Source organism: Zonotrichia leucophrys, chromosome 6, assembly GCF_028769735.1.
Source record: "Zonotrichia leucophrys gambelii isolate GWCS_2022_RI chromosome 6, RI_Zleu_2.0, whole genome shotgun sequence".
NCBI classification, from domain to species: domain Eukaryota; kingdom Metazoa; phylum Chordata; class Aves; order Passeriformes; family Passerellidae; genus Zonotrichia; species Zonotrichia leucophrys.
Genome location: NC_088176.1, coordinates 706824 through 724092, shown reverse-complemented (window position 1 = coordinate 724092; position 17269 = coordinate 706824). Strand labels below are relative to the sequence as shown.

The following is a 17269-nucleotide window of genomic DNA, read 5'->3' as shown; positions in this document are numbered from 1 at the left end:
TGCACTGGGGAGGGACCCTGAGGGCACAGCCAGGGGCTGCAATTACAGCAACAGGCACTGCACAGCAAACCAGAGACAGAAACACAGAACAAAACCCCAAACACACAGCAACAATTAAAAAAAAACACCCCAGCACAACTCCCTAAACTCAGCAGAGAAAGGAATAATCCTGTGTCTAACTCACCCCCTCCAAGCGCCACCCACCTGCACGTTACTGAGCAATGCACCAAGTAACCTTTGTAATCAAAGCTAGTGAGGAGAACAAATGATCTAAGGAACAGATCCAAGATTAATAAAAGGAAAAAGCCATTCTAAGCAGAAGTTTTTATTCTTTTATTTCTGTGTGTTGCTACCAAAGCAGCTCTGAACTGGAATGCCTTGCAGATCACCTGGCACTTATGGCTCAAAAACATCCCTGTGCTAACACAGGTGTAAAATGGTTGTTGTAACTGTTTAATTGCCCACAAGAGAGGTTATGCTAGCATACCTTTTATTTTAATTACGGTGTTGAAGTCCTGGGCCCTGAGCCTCAGCACAGGTGGAGCAAAGGAGGCTCAGGGGGCCCTTGTGGCTCTGCACAAGTCCCTGCCAGGAGGGGACAGCCGAGGGGACAGGCTGGGGACAGGGACAGGAGGAGAGGGAATGGCCCCAGGCTGGGGGAATCAGGGTCGATTTTGGGGAAATTTTCTATCCAAAAGGGCTGCCCAGCTCTGGCATAGCTGCCCAGGGAGGGTTGGAGTGCCCATCCCTGGAGGGGTTTCAAAGCCCTGTGGATGTGGCACTGGGGACAGGGGCAGTGCTGGCTCTGGCAGGGCTGGGAGGGGTTGCACTGGATGTTCCCAGATGGCTTCTGCAGCTCTGTGATTTCCAGGCTTCCCAAAGCACACCAGAGTCACCCTGTAGGACAGGTGCAGGAGGCGCAGGGAGGCAGATCAGAGCCACAGCAGTGCCAGGGGAAAGGGACCTCTGGAGATCACCCCGTGCAGCCCTGGCTCTATTTACAGATGGGTCTGTGTACAGATGGGTTTATTTGCACATGGGTTTATTTGCAGATGGGTTTATTTACAGACGGCTCTATGTACAGAGAGGCTCTGTCTCTGCAGCTCTTGGATATTCTGAACAGGTGAAGAGTGAGGAGTGCTGCAGAATGCCTGCATCAGCTCCCTGTGCCCCCTGAGCTGCCAGCTCAGCGCTGGGGCTCTCAGCCTGGGCTGTGACCCAGGTGCCAGGGGTGGCAGAGCCCCAGGGGCACCAGCTGTGCCTTCCCAGCCTCGGGACCAAGGACAGACACCCCTGGGGTGGAGGGACGGACTGAGCCCATCCCAGCCAGGAGAACACAGCCTGGGTCAGCACCTGCTCAGCCAGGGAGAGCATGAGCAAAACCAGATCATCCAGCAGCTAAATTTCACCTGTTCACCTCCTCGCACCTGAATTCCAAACACACTTGGGATGAACGTACAAACTGCTGAAGGCAGTGAATTCTGTCCCAGGCTGGAGGCAGTGTGTTGCAGACACATTTTATGAAAAATCCTTTCCTTAGGATTTTTCCTCCTGAGAATCTGAGAAGCCTCAGGAACAAAATGTAAACAATGGTTATCTGCTGCTGTGGGATGCAACAGGTGCATCTGGGATTGGGCTCGTGTGGTTGTTTCTAATTAATGGCCAATCACAGTCAGCTGGCTCAGACTCTGTCACAGACACAAACCTTTGTTATTCATTCCTTTCTAATCTTAGCTTAGCCAGCCTTCTGAGATGAAACCTTTTCTTCTATTCTTTTAGTATAGTTTTAATATAATATATATCATAAAATAATAAACCAGCCTTCTGAAATGTGGAGTCAAATCCTCATCTCTTCCCTCATCCTCAGACCCCTGTGAACACCAGCACAGAAGTGAATTCTGAATTCCCCCTTCTGTCAGGAGGGCAGCACAGGTCAGCTGGGCCCTGCAGTGAGGAGGGGATCATGCAGCACACACTGTGCCTGCCACAAAGAACATCCCAACCTGCTCCAGGTGGCACCTGCAGCTCTAAAACATCACATTTGTATTGGATTTGTCAGGTATCCGTCTTCCAATCAATACCTCAAACACAAGTGTACTGAAATTCATTTCTGTAGCAAATCCAAACATCATGTACACTGCAAAGTGGTTTTTTGAAACAAAATATGATGTACACTGTTTGAAAAAAACCTTTGTTTTAGAGGGAGTTGTATTGTGTGCAAAAGGAAAATTAATATTACTGAAAACCTTTCCAGTGTGAGTTCTCTGGTTTTGAACAAGAGCTTTGAGCAAGGTGCCAAGGGAACACTCACAGAATTCAAAGTATTGTTCCAGCTCTGGGGGTGACTCAGTTTCTCCCTAAACCAAAATGACACTGGATGCAGCCTCGGCCATGGACATCCCACCTGCTCATCCAACCCCTCAATGGCTGAAAAATCCAAGTGTCAGCATAAGGTGGTGTTTTAAATTCCCATCTTCATGAAGGAGAGCTCATTTAGGGGGGAAAATGACATTTGTGTGCACAGGCTGGGGCAGGGCTGAGGCAGCATCAGGTGAGGGCTGCAGGAGAAAACCTTTGGGTTAACCACCAGCAGTGCTTTGGCAGAATTAAGCTCTGCAAGAAGCCAGATCTTCTTTAAAAAGGGGAATTGAGAATTTAAACTGCCAGAGGGCAGGGCTGGACGGGATATTGGGAAGGAATTCAGTCACAGAATCTTGGGAAATTCCCAGGATCCCAGACTGGTCTGGGTTGGAAGGGCCCTTAAGCCCCATCTCATCCCAACACCTCCCACTAGCCCAGGTTGCTCAGAGAGGAATTTAACTTCATTTTCATGAGCACTTATCTTTCAATTTATCACCCAGACTTCCTTATGATGGCCTATTATGAGCTGAGCTTTATATAATTACCAATTTTTGCACAGTCCTGTCTCTTTCCCCCCAGTCAGATAAGGGCTTATCTCGCTCCAGCAGGCAGGGAGCATTCCTGGCCAGCAGAGCCCTGGCCGGAGCAGCCCAGCCCTGGCTGTGCAGGAGCTCAGCCTCCAGCCCAGAGCCCTGTGCCCTGCTACAACAGCCTTTCCCCAGCCTGAGCTGCTTTGCCCTTCTCCCCACCCTGTTCAGCACCTCCATCTCCTCCCAGCCCTGCTGCCTCACTTGTTTCTCCTCTGTGATCACCTTTTTACCCTGCTCACAGCCTGCACTCCTTCCCCTCTCTCGGGTTTGGGTTGTTAATTGCTGCCCCAGATATGCAGGGTGTCTCTGTTTCAGCCTGCACAACTGAAGAACGAGTCTGGGCTCTTCACTTTTCACTCTTGAGGTTGTTTATCAATTCTTATCTATAAAATTTTCTTTCTGCCCAGCCCAGATCTGCTCAGCAGGGCAGTCACAGGCACTCTGTGTTGTCCTTTTATACTACAAACTATGTATAACATATTTACACTTCATTCCCAATACCCATCACCTGTGTTAGACAGTGCACTTCTACTCTAAACCAATCCCTAAGTGCCAACATCACTGCAGAAAATGGAGAGCAAGAAGGAGAAGAAGAAAGGCTGGACATGCCCAAGTTCCTCCATCTTATCCCCATAACCCCCATTCCAAAAATCCCAAAATCTACATTTTCACCCTGTGATCATTTTATTATTACACCATTCAAACCTGTGTGACTTTCAGGTCCCCATACAAAGCTGATAACTTGCTCCAGGGGTCACAATCAAACCCCCAGGTGCTCTGGGCTGTGTGCCAGGGTCTCTGAGCCCCCAGTGGGTCCTTGGCAACTCTGGGCACCCAGAGGGATGCACTGAGTTCTGACACCCTCCTCTGTTCTCCACCTGCATCCTCAATCCCTGCTCTGGGAAGCTGCAGAAGCAGCAGGTCCAGCCCCTCCCTGTGGCACAGGTACCCCAGCCTGGCTCACCTGAGCCTGCCCACCTCAGCCACAGAGCCCTGCAGCCCCAGCTCCTGCTCCACTCCTGCCAGCCAGGGAGCCACTGCAGGGGCTCAGCCTTGCCCTGCCTAATTAACTCTGTTTGTTAAATAAATTGTTTTCTTCAAAAAACCACACCTCTCAATCCCACTGTCCCTGCGCTGCTTTGCTCACCCCCTCCCGGAGGTTTTTAAGAGGTGTAACAGATTAATCAGTTCATGGCTTATTCTTTGGTTTGACTTTCTGGGTTTTTAAGGACTTTTATCAATGTTTAAGGTTGGATTGTGCAGCGGTACAAAGCACACAACACAGCAATAAGAAAGCCTGAGAAGATAGTAGTTCACACAAGTCAAACAAATACAGCATGGCGAGAGCAGGGTTAGAATTAGCACTTTGGGTAAACCCGGGAGAAGATGAGATTTTAGATGGATTTTTGAAAAGGGCAAATTTTGAAATGGCAGCGTGGCGGAGGGAGGAAATTGTTGTGCTGGCTGCAAGTGTCACCTTGCAAAGGCAAATAGGGATGGTTCACTTTCCTTTAACCACAGAAACATCCCCTCCATTCAGCAATTTAATGCCAGCCATGAAGGCACAAAGTCAGGCTTTTTACAAGTTGTTTCTGTGGAAAGGGCAATTGCTATCACAGCACTGCTGGGCGTTGTCTCAGGATGCAGATTTAAACATCAGGAGCAGAAACAGCCAGGGAGGAATTGCTCCCTGGCAGGGCTGGATGGGATATTGGGAATTGGGAATTGTTCCCTGAGAGGGTAGGATGGGATATTAGGAATGAGGAATTGTTCCCTGGCAGGGTGGGCAGCCCTGAGCAGCTGTGGCTGCCCCTGGATCCCTGGCAGTGCCCAAGGCCAGGCTGGACATTGGGGCTGGAGCACCTGGGACAGTGGGAGGTGTCGCTGCCATGGCTGGGGTGGCACTGGGGGGGATTTGGTGTCCCTTTCCCATCCCAACCCAGGCTGGGCTCCACACACAGAGCTCTGCCCTCCCTTCAGAGAATATCTGTGCAATTCCTCAGAGATCACTTCTGGAATTTCACCACTTCAGCCTCTGATCCAGTGCTGGTTGTACACTGGATCAAGATGCTTTTTTCCTGTGTTCAGAGCTGCATTGGTTAAAAGCAGCTCTGCATTTTATCCCACTATTGAAACTGTTTGATAGGATCAGTTTTATTGGCTTGTCTTTGCTGTTTTAAATTAGATTTGTTTTCCACACACTCTCTGATCCCTCAGAGTTTGCTTGGAGTGTTCCAAGTTAAACCTTTAAAGAGACATTTTTTGTGTAACCCAATCCTGTTACCTCTCGGTGCTTTGGTGTTTGGGCACTTTTAACCCACAAATGAAGCACCTTAACTCAAACACTCTCCCTTTTCCCTGAATTAATCCTGTTAGCCAGTATGAAGGTGGGAGCATCAGGTTTCCACATGACCCTGCAAATCCAGGCACCAGCTGGGCAGAAATCCATTTTGGAAAAGCCACATGAGCGTCCCAGGCTGGGCTCCATTTAATCTCCCATGGCTGCCCACAGATAGCAGCTCCCTCCACAGCCGCCACAGCACTCCTGGCCACTCCTGCCTCTCATTTTTCACCATGCAAACTGAAATTCCCCTCCCAGATCCCCTCTGATGAACCAACGCTCTTTAGTAATATTTCTCCGCGAGTTATTTTTGCTGCGAGTTTAAAGACATCTTTTATTTTTAATGCCTGTGCAATTGTCAATATGTTCAGTGGCATTTAAACTCCAGCAGGCCGGTGGGAAGATGAGCTGCGCTCTAAATGAAGCAGCTCTGGCCATCTGTGTGAGAGGGGCTTGTTTGGAAACAGCAGCTCTGGGTGCTCCAGCAACTGCTCAGAGCCAGGGGGGCCCAGCTGCCAGCCTGGGATCCTGAGAGCTGCAGAAATGTGGGATAAACTCGGCTTTAACCAGGCCTGGCTGGGCCCTGCAGAGCTGCAGAAACATGGGATAAACTCGGCTTTAACCAGGCCTGGCTGGGCCCTGCAGAGCTGCAGGCACTGGGGATAAACTCGGCTTTAACCAGGCCTGGCTGGGCCCTGCAGAGCTGCAGGTACACGGGATAAACTCGGCTTTAACCAGGCCTGGCTGGGATCCTGAGAGCTGCAGGTACACGGGATAAACTCGGCTTTAACCAGGCCTGGCTGGGATCCTGAGAGCTGCAGGCACACGGGATAAACTCAGCTTTAACCAGGCCTGGCTGGGCCCTGCAGAGCTGCAGGCACACGGGATAAACTCAGCTTTAACCAGGCCTGGCTGGGATCCTGAGAGCTGCAGGCACTTGGGATAAACTCGGCTTTAACCAGGCCTGGCTGGGATCCTGAGAGCTGCAGGCACATGGGATAAACTCAGCTTTACCCAGGCCTGGCTGGGCCCTGCAGCCAAACCAGCCCTGGATGCTCTCTGGGCTCAGCACCCATCCCCACACCCTCGGGCTGCAGGCCTTCCAGGGGCTCTCCCATTGTTTTCACACCACAGCTGTGGTTTTGTGGGGTTTTCCCCCTAATGACATCAAGCAAAGCCAGGGGCATCACCTTGAGGATTCTAACATAAGTCAGATGCATTTGTAGGTAAAATAAATAACCATCCCTTCCTCCATCCTTCTGGGCTGTCCAGCTACAATGGTTGAGCTGCAGCTGGTTGAGTTTTGCTCCCAGCACAACCAAAAAAAGATGAATTTTGGAAGAAGTGGCTGTGGCTCCACTCCACTGACACCGGAAGGCTGCAGAGTTTGGTTGAAACAGGAGCTGGAATCAAACCAATTTGGGAAAATGAGGAAATAAAGGGGGAAAAGGTCAAAGTGCCCTTAAGAGGTTATTAACTTGTAGCAGTTGTACTTGCAGGGCTACAAATCCAGGCTGCACCTGGGACCACAGCCCCAGCCCGCCCCGCTGCTGCGGAGATGGAGATTTGTCGGCCCAGTGAAGCGTTAGCGCTCCAATAAATGAGCAGTTTATTGACCTTTGGGTGGCTGAGCAAAGCTGAAAGGCAGACAGGATCACTGCTGCAGCAGGCAGGCCCTGGGCTGTGCTGGGAAGGAGCCCTGAAGGGCACGGGGAGCACGGGCACCTGCCCACAGCTCCTGCCAGGCACCCATGGGCACTGCCCTCTGCTCACCTGGCTCCTCACCTGCTCTGATCTGCTCCTCTGTGGTGCAAGGGCTGCCAGGATACTGGGGGAAGGCAAGGCTGCTATCTCTCCATCCTGAGAGTGTTTCTGACCTGTCTGATGGACAGCAACAAAGAGCAAAATGCTTCGTAATTGGCAAATTAAAAATGGAGATATGAGGGGAGCTTAAGGAAAGCAAGCATGCTGGATGGAAGTAGCACAGGAATGGAGCTGGAACAAGGATCCTGATTGCATTCAGGGGCACAGGGCACTGATCCTGCAGGTTAAGCACATTAAATCCTGTTAATGACCTTGTCCTTGCCCGTTGGGACTCAGCCCCTGTTCTCACCACACTCCCAGGGAACCCAGGCTTTGCAGGAGGGATGGAAATCTGTGACCTCTGATGAAAATCACACCTGAGCACTTCAGGAACTGCTCACCTGGCCACTCAGGAACTGCAGCTGAGCCTGCCTTAGGTCCTGACCCACTGCCAGCACAGAGAGGCAGGAATTCTCAGTTCTGTGTTTTCCAGAGTGCAAGAACTGAACTCAGAGTCACAGCCATGTCACCTGCACAGACATCACAGCTCAGTTTTAGGGACTGAGGAGCTGCAGGAATGCCCTGCTTGGCCAGGAAAGGGCCAGGGAGCGCAGCAGGAGAAGCTGTTCCATTCAATGTCTTATACTGCCACCACCTGAGAGGTTCCCACTCATCCCCAGCCTCGTGCACGATCCCTGCAGCCCCAGTCCCTCCCTGGCACGGGAGAGTTGGGGCTGGGCAATACAGAGACACGGGCAGGAGATCAGCCCGGGGTGAGCTGGGGAGGTTAAACCCGAGCTGGGAGTCACAGCCCGTCCTGCACGGGGACCAGAGGGGACGGATGGCCCTGGATGTGGCACTGTGTGGTGATGGCTGATTAAAGCATCACCCAGCAGGGCTCAGCGCACAGTGCCCTCGCAGGGCTGCAGCCTCTGTGCCAGGGCTGCTGGGACACAGCTCAGCTGTCCCTCAGGCAGCACTGCCAGGAGCCTGTGCAGGGTGGGAACACCTGAGTCCTCCCCAGACATGGCCCCAGCACAGAGGGGCAGCTGCACACCAGGGGACACGGCCCTGAGTCTCTGCTCATCACCAGCCCAGCAATGCCCCAGCCTGGCTCAGCCCCTCTGCACCCCCAGGCCAGGCTGAGCGGCACCATGGGCTCAGCTGCCTGGGAAAAGCCCTCTGTGATGGATAGCACAGGGAATGAGCAGTGAGGAGGGGTCTCCCCAGCTGAGACAACCCTCCCACCTCTCACAGGACAGCAGCGGGGTCAGAGCCCATCCCCATGGGGCAGGGCTGGCCCTGCCTGTCCCTGTTCCAGCACCTTACATGGAACCACTGACAGGGTTGTAGCGACCCCAAATCCCCCCAGTGCCACCCCAGCCATGGCAGGGACACCTCCCACTGTCCCAGGTGCTCCCAGCCCCAGTGTCCAACCTGGCCTTGGGCACTGCCAGGGATCCAGGGGCAGCCACAGCTGCTCTGGGCACCTGTGCCAGGGCTGCCCACCCTGCCAGGGATGGGTTTCTTCCCAAAATCCAACCCAAATCATCTCTCCTCCAGTTAAAGCTATTCCCCTTTCTCCTGGCACTGCTTTGGGCAGAAGCTGCTCTGAAGTTCCTGGGTTTGCCCCAGCAGTGACACTCCCCATCCCACAGCCACTGCTTTGATTACCAATGTCACCTTACTTTCTCTTTCAAAACACAAGTCTCTCTTGCTCGGGGATATTTCAGGATTGCCTTCAATAAATATGAATGCAAATTTATTCCTTCATGGTTTGTCATTCACTGCGTTAGCACTGCCATGGAGCAAGAGAGACCTTCATCTCCAAACTCCTTGATAGGGATTTCTCCAAAGACAGGTTCTTGATCTCCCAGCACACCTTTTTGGCTTTTATGAAATAAATACATCAAAGTAGATATTATTCAGGCTTGTTTGATGTTCAGTGAGAAGGGGAGAGCAGTCATCCCCACCATGGGAAGACAGGAGCTACCAAACTGCCTCCTCAGTCAAAAAGAGGAATTAAACCCTCCTTCCTGGCAATCCTTTAAAAAATGATTTTCAGAGCAGCAAAGGCCATCAGGACCCTTTCCACCACTCAGGGACTTCATCACAAGGGCTCCCAGCTGGAAAAGCACTGGACATGAAGAGTCATTTATCCCCTTAACCCAGCAGACCCAAAATGTCCCAGCCCAGTGCAGGGGCCAGGCTGGGCTGCTGGGTTGGTTCCTCCAGGTTTGCCCCAAGCTGCAGGAATGTCAGGGTTTTATCACCAGCTCCAGCTGAAGCTGTGTGTTGGGATCCAGGATAAGGCTGACATTCAGGATGCCACAGATGTCACTTCTGCTTACGTCCAACAGGCTGCTGAAGACAATCTGCTGTTTCTAAGGGCTGGAGAGGTTTGCATTTTGGCTGGAGACAAGGCAGGAGGGAAGCCCAAGAAGAAAGGCACACTTCTGCACTCAAGCCCTCATGAATATTGATGGAGCCAACACAAAAGGAGCTGCAGCATTAATATGAGCAGCATGACAAAACAGACTTGAGCTTGTGACATGTTCAATCTCTCATTTAATTTTTATAGGAGTTGATTAAGATGCCTTTGCTTGAATTTTTATACTGTTTACTATAAAACATTATCATTTTCTTCAAAATCTATCGAGACAGACAAACCACACATTTGCCAAGCTGTTAAATAAATAGTATTAAATCAACAATACCCAGGGTCCCCAAATGCGAGTCATTTCCATGTATATTGATTTTAGTTCCATTTGCTGCAATAAAAGTTTTGTCTCTAAGCAGAAGGCAAAAATGCCAACTATTTTATCAGATTGTTCTGGTTTTAATTATTGAAATAATGCAGCTCTGCAGTCCCTGAGTGGGGCAAACTGGCCCTAAGTGCTCAGAGAGGGAGCTGGGGAATTCCGAGCTGGACAGCACCAGCCTGAGCAGCTCCTACACCAGTGACAGCAGGGGGGGCCAGGAAGGCAAAAAGGAGCTAATCCACCCAAAAATGGGCTGGGAGAGCTGGGGGTGCTCACCTGGAGAGGAGAAGGGTGTGGGGAGCCCTCGCAGAGTCTGGGGATTCACAGGGATTTTCAGCAGGAACCGATGGCACAAGGAGCAATGGGCACAAAGGGAGCGAGGGGAAATTTAACCGGAGATTGAGATATTGGGAATTGGGAATTGTTCCCTGGCAGGGTGGGCAGCCCTGGCACAGGTGCCCAGAGCAGCTGTGGCTGCCCCTGGATCCCTGGCAGTGCCCAAGGCCAGGCTGGACACTGGGGCTGGAGCACCTGGGACAGTGGGAGGTGTCCCTGCCATGGCTGGGGTGGCACTGGGTGGGTTTGGGGTCCCTCCCACCCAAACCATCCCCTGGTGATTCCCTGGCCCCCAGCAGAAGCTGCTGCTCGAGCAGCTGACAGGGAGCTCCAGTGTTGTGCCACACTCAGTGACACCCCAAACTCCAAATTTTAGCAGTCTAATTCTGGCACAGCAGATCTGCAGCACATTTTGCAAGAGGCAGGGAGTGTAACTCAGCGCAGGAAGCAGCACCAAAGCTGTGAAAGAGGAAGGAAAGCACAAACTCTGAGAGGATAAACTGGGAAGCAGCTCCCTGGGCCAAGGAGTGGGCAAGTGGCAGCAGGGAGAGCTCACCCTGCCCTGCAGGAGCCATAGCAGCTGCTCTGCACCAGACAGAGATGTTATTTCGTATAATTTTCCCAACAAAATAATTCCATCAAAATACACATTCAACATAAAGCAGATAAATCAGCATAAAATAAGATTACACAGAAAGCACAGGGTCTCTGTTCTAAATGCAAAGAAATTACAAAAAAAAAAAATCTATTTACTCTGGCATTTTTCTACCTCCAGAAGCCAAGTTTTCAAACCACTTTTTTGTCTGGGAAAGAAGTGGAATCCCCACCTTCAGATTTATACCTGGTAGAGAACAACCCCCCTCTGTTCCCAGAGCTGGGCTGGCCACAGAGCTTCTCTGTAAGTGGGTTAGAGCCCTGGGGTGCTCTCAGACATCCTGTGTGGCTGTGACACATGAAAGCTGCTGAACACCGAATGGGAAGAAGGTTTTAGAGCAGCAGAGTTCACCTTGTCAGAATGCACTCCCTGCAGACGCTGCCACATCCCCATCCATCACCAGTCAGGCTCTGCAGGCTGGGGTGCTCAGTCAGGAACAGGGGGAGCAGGAGCCCAGAGTGCTCCTCAGAGCAAATATCACAGAAACACCCTCAGCAGCCAGCCAGGCTCTGGGAACAGCCACAGGAAAGGGCTCCCCACACAGAGAATCCTCCAAAGCCTGGCTATGTGTCTGTGCCCACAGCATCTGCATCAACATCCACACCTACATCATCCATGTCCATATCCACATCATCCAAAACCATATCTACATCCACATCATCCACACCCACACCATCCATGTCCACACCACATCACCCACATCATCCATATCCACACCCACATCATTCATGTCCACACCACATCACCCACATCATCCATATCCACACCCACACCACATCACCTACATCATCCATATCCACACCCACACCACATCACCTACATCATCCAAATCATCCACATCCAGATCCTCCACATCCACCCCACACCACACCCACATCATCTGCATCATCCATAGCCACATCCACATCATCCACACCCACACCACCTACATCATCCAAGTCCATATCCACATCACATCGTCTATATCCATATCCCCATCCAAATCATCCACATTTATATCCAGATCCTCCACACCATCCGCATCTATATCTACATCAACATCATCCAAATCCAGGTCCTCCACATCTATATCTACATCCACATCACACCCACACCCTTCACATCCACCCCCATCCCTGCCCCTCTCACCCAGCTGCCCCAATCTCCCTCTCCCAGAGCATCACTGAGCGCTCCCAAAGGCTCCCTTACACCTCACACTGATCCAAACCCAGCTGTCTCTGCTCCCTCACACTGATCCAAACCCACTGCAGCTGCTTCTGCCAGCCCATCCCACTGCAGCACAGCACAGGCAGCCCGAGCTGGAGCCCTGAGCACACCCTGACCGCTCCCAGAGCTGGGGCCATGGGCTGAGCACACCCTGACTGCTCCCAGCTGCAGGCACAGCTGGGCCATGGGCTGAGCACACCCTGACTGCTCCCAGCTGCAGGCACAGCTGGGCCATGGGCTGAGCACACCCTGACTGCTCCCAGCTGCAGGCACAGCTGGGCCCTGACCCCAACACACCCTCAGTGCCCCCAGCTGCAGGCACAGCTGGGCCATGGGCTGAGCACACCCTGACTGCTCCCAGCTGCAGGCACAGCTGGGCCATGGGCTGAGCACACCCTCAGTGCCCCCAGCTGCAGGCACAGCTGGATCCTGGGCTGAGCACACCCTCAGTGCCCCCAGCTGCAGGCACAGCTGGATCCTGACCCCAGCACACCCTCAGTGCCCCCAGCTGCAGGCACAGCTGGACCCTGGGCTGAACACACCCTCAGTGCCCCCAGCTGCAGGCACAGCTGCCCAGAGCCCATCCCTCTGCAGTGCCTCCCCCCCTGCAGCAGGGCACTTAGCCTGAGGATTTCACAGGCCTTGAAGGGATCTCGTGGTGAGGAATACCCAGATTAGGGCAGGGTGATTGACAGCACAGCAGCAGCAGGAGCAGAGGGACCACTGAGAGATTTCTGACTTCTCACCTGCTCAGAGCCCTGTACAGAAAAGTGTGCTAAATCCAGAGAGAATGTCAGCAATTACTGCTGGCTCTAACCAAACCCTCTGTAAATCCAGGGCAGAAAACACCTCACCTGAGCCTGGCAGCAGGGTGGTGCCTCTCTCTGCACATGCAGTGAATTGCTGATGATTTCTGTGCTGGTGTTTCCTGCCTGTTCTCACCCCACAGCCCTGTGTTGAGTGTGTTCCACATTTCAGGAACAGCCTGCTCAGAAAAGGTGCCAGAAAGTTCCTGCTCCTCACCGTGTGACAGCACCAGGGAGCCTCACAAGGCTCAGCTCTGCTCTGTTTGCCTGGGTTCATTTCACACGTTGTCAGGGGAGCTGTGCTGTGAGAGCTGAGCTGCTGCAGCAAGGAGCTCCTGGCCAGGCACAGGGACAGCCCAAAACACCCCTGACAGCGACCCTAAAGCTGCACAGCTCACCCCAAAGTGTCCTGGGGGGTTTGGGCAGGGGCAGTGCTGGGGTGTGTGAGGAGGAGCAGGGGCTGTGCCAGGGTCCTGTGCCCATGACAGCCGTGAATCATCCCCTGCACCGGCAGCAGGGATAGCAAAGCTCATTTAAATCTGGGGGAAACGGCCAAAAAGCAGCAAAGTGTAAATGAACAGAAGGTGCCCAGGGTGTGAGCTGTGCCAGGGCCCTGCAGGCTGAGCGGGGATGGAGCTGGGCCAGGCCGGGCGGCACACCCTGCTCTGGGTGCCCACACCTCTGATCCTGCCTGGTCCTGACCCTCTTGGGGGGCTCCAACCCCAAATTCCCCACCCCAAACCCCCCGGCTCCTCAGGCCTTGTGTGGTTTTCAAAGTGCATTTCACAGAACCCCAAAGTCCCAGAACTGCTCAGGGTGGAAAAGCCCCTCTGAGCCCACCATGTCCAACCACCCCAGCCCTGCCCCTGACCCCAGGTGCCACATCCACAGGGCTGTGAATCCCCCAGGGATGTGTAGCCAGGATATTTTATGGAAAATCCTTTCCTTAGGAGTTTTCCTCCTGAGAAGCTGGGAGGCCTCAGGAACAAAATGCAAACAATGGTTATCTGCTGCTGGGGAATGCAACAGGTGCATCTGGGATTGGTCTCATGGGGTTGTTTCTGATTAATGGCCAATCACAGTCAGCTGGCTCAGACTCTCTGTCCCAGACAGAAACTTTTGTTATCATTCTTTCTTATTCTATTCTTAGCCAGCCTTCTGATGAAATCCTTTTTTCTATTCTTTTAGTATAGTTTTAATGTAATATATATTATAAAATAATCAATCAGCCTTGTGAAACATGGAGTCAGATGCTCATCTCCTCCCTCATCCTGGGACCCCTGTGAACACCAGCACAGGGATGGGCACTCCAGCCCTGCCCCAGGCAGCTGTGCCAGGCCTGGACAGCCCTTTCCAGGAAGGAATTTCCCCAGTATTCCCCCGGAACCTCCCCTGGCCCAATTGGAGGCTGTTTCTCTGTCACTATTTCCCCACTACCTGGCAAAGCCCCTGACCCACCTGGCTGCACCCCTGTCCTGGTCCTTCCTCACCCCAGGCCCAGCTGGGATGGCCAGGGTGTCAGAGCAGACAGAACCAGCCTTTCCCCCTCTCCCCACAGGCACCAAAGCTCATGTGCAGCTTTTCAGGGCAAGAACAGGATGGGGATAATGAGGTTTTAAATAGGCACCGTGGTTTATTACAAATTTATCTTTACTCATAAAATGTCCCACTAGTAATATTCCTGTCTGAAGCAGAGAATGAAATATCAAATTAAGATCCAAATACTTCAGTACAGCCTAACCACTTTGACAAAGGGATCTGATATAATTCATTCCTCTTTTAATAAAGTGAAGCGAGTCTTTTAATAACACTGGATCATCCCATCAGACAGGCTGGATATCCTGAGGTGTTGTGACATGTCTGTCACCACTGGAACTTCACTTGTAATACATGAAGTTTGTGGATTGATCTGAAGCTGGGAAAGGAGGCAGATATGGGAAACACCTCTGGGCTGCCCAGGCCTCCCACTTGGGCATAGTAATACCAGAAAGGCGAACAGGAATACCATTAGCTCACATTTGTCCTACTGTTGTCATATTATTACAGGGGCTCCACACTATTGTCTCATTGAAAATTTTCCATACCTTATTGTGTTCCTCATGGGCAGCTCTCAGAGCACTGACTCTTTCTTTTTCTCATAGCAGCCAACTGACTCCAACACCCCTCTCACCACCACCCCACTCTTTTATGGCATCTTCGTCTCATTGCTTACAGCTGTAGCCTGGAAAAGTCAGGCCTGCTCCTAATCTTAATAATTGGCCCAGCTGCAGCTCCTTAGGGGTGAGATTACTTTCTGCACCATCTTTATTTTCTTGTATTCTGTCCCCCTACATCCCACAGCCCTTGTGACACCAAGGCCGTGGTGGGAGCCAGGACCCAGCAGGGTCAGAGGATGAGCCAGGATGAGCTCACCACAGTGATAAAGTCCAGAGAGAATCAAACGCTGCTCTTCTCCAGTGATAAAATCCAGAAAGAATCAAACCCTGCTCTTTCCCAGTGATAAAATCCAGAAAGAATCAAACCCTGCTCTTCTCCAGTGATAAAGTCCAGAAAGAATCCAACCCTGGGGGAAACGAGCAGTTATTTGTGAGCAGATGTGGGGGGATCTCAGGAACATGCCCCAGCTGTGCCTCCTGACCTGCCCCGTGTCTGTGCCTGCCTTCTCACAGCTCTGAGCTCCCAAACCTGGAACTCTCTGCAGCAGGTGGGAGCTGTTCCCTCTGCAGGCAGGTGAGCTGCTCTGCTCCCCCCTACAGCACAAACACATCAAACCAGTGAAACCCACTCGGCTACCCCACAGCAGCCTTGTATGGAGGGAAGGAATTGTGATTTGGGGTCTGCCAGCTCCTGTCAGACACTGACAGCTCCTCATTGACTCCTCTCCCCCCTCCTTTGTGAACAAGCCCTGGTTGGGAACTGAGCCCTCCCAGGCACCCCAGAGGGAGGAGCAGGGCTGGGGAATCTGTGTGACACCATTTATTGCACAGAAAGCAGCAGGAATTACCCACAGGCACACACACCTCAGTACTAACCTCAATCTCCCTTTATTTGCCACTGCACACTTTCCCTGCTCTATTTTGTCAAGTACAATAATTGCAGAGGTGTGGGAAATGGCCCTTCCATCCACCCTCAGCCCTGCTGATGCCTCTCAGGGGGCTGCTCAAGGAGAAGGAGGATTCAGGCCCAGGCTACAAATTCACCTGTGGGCAGAGGGGCCACCTGGGACCAGCTCTGACTGCAGCTTTTATTACACTCCAGACTTTTTTAATGGTTTATCATGCTTGAGATAAAAAGTTATTGTTATTTCCATGTGCAGCCCAACGGGCAGGGGGGAAAGGCTGTTGGGCTGTGCAGCAGCTGCTCCCAGGGAGGAATAAACTTTGATTTTCCTCTTGGGAACACTCCAAGAGCACAGCAGCTCAGGGAAAGCACTGAGCTGAGCCCAGAGGTGAGCACACCCACCACAGCTGGGACAGAGTCTTTATTTCACTGCTGTCATGGCTGGGGAGCAAACACACTGCCCAGGGCATGGAGGGGTCACACCTGAGGGGACACCTGCTAAGAACAGTGCCACAGCCCTTTCCTCCTGGGGTTTCATTAGTTCTTCCCCTTTGCTGGGTTTCACAGGAGTTTTTCATTGCTCCCCTCTGCTGAGCCTCATCCTTTTCACCAGTGCCTTTGCTCACTGATGAGCTCTGCCCAGACTTGGATCACTCCATCCATCACTCCAGGGAGGAGAGAGCAGGGAAGGGACTTGTGCAGAGGCAGTAACAGGAAAATAAATGTGTGTGCTTGTAGGGCAGGGCCAGGCAGAGCAGTCAGCACTGCTGGCTCCATGGAGAGCTCATCCTGCACCCTGAGCCCCCATCCCTGTGCTGGTGTTCACAGGGGTCTGAGGATGAGGGAGAGACGAGGATCTGACTCCATGTTTCACAAGGCTGATTTATTATTTTATGATATATATTACACTTAAACTATACTAAAAGAATAGAAAAAAGGATTTCATCAGAAGGCTGGCTAAGAATAGAATAGCAAAGAATGATAACAAAGGTTTGTGTCTTAGACAGAGAGCCCAAGCCAGCTGACTGTGATTGGCCATGAATTAGAAACAACCCCATGAGACCAATCCCAGATGCACCTGTTGCATCCCACAGCAGCAGATAACCATTGTTTGCATTTTGTTCCTGAGGCCTCCCAGCTTCTCAGGAGGAACAATCCTAAGGAAAGGATTTTCCACAGAAGATGTCTGTGACACATCTGCCCTGCCCTGCTCCCTCCTCTGACAGGGGCAGGGGCTCACAGCGTGTCCTGAGCTCCCATTCATTAATCCTGACCCAGGTAAGGATGTCTGACTCAGGTCACTGCAAATCCCCAAGCACACACAGTGCCCCCAGCAGCACCTGGAGGCT

General features: G+C 52.1%; 1 long non-coding RNA gene across 2 annotated transcripts; it reads right to left on the bottom strand.

Annotated features, from left to right (window-relative positions):
* Positions 1-5634: 5634 nt before the first annotated feature.
* On the bottom strand, positions 5635-15013 carry LOC135449662 (uncharacterized). 2 transcript variants are annotated; one of them, XR_010440812.1, is made up of 4 exons: positions 14945-15013; positions 7497-7625; positions 7078-7173; positions 5635-6695 (listed from the first exon to the last, which is right to left on the bottom strand). It is a non-coding gene; the product is annotated as an uncharacterized LOC135449662 (long non-coding RNA). The 2 variants fall into 2 exon arrangements; XR_010440811.1 differs by having other exon boundaries at positions 5635-7173.
* Between the last annotated feature and the right edge of the window lie 2256 nt (positions 15014-17269).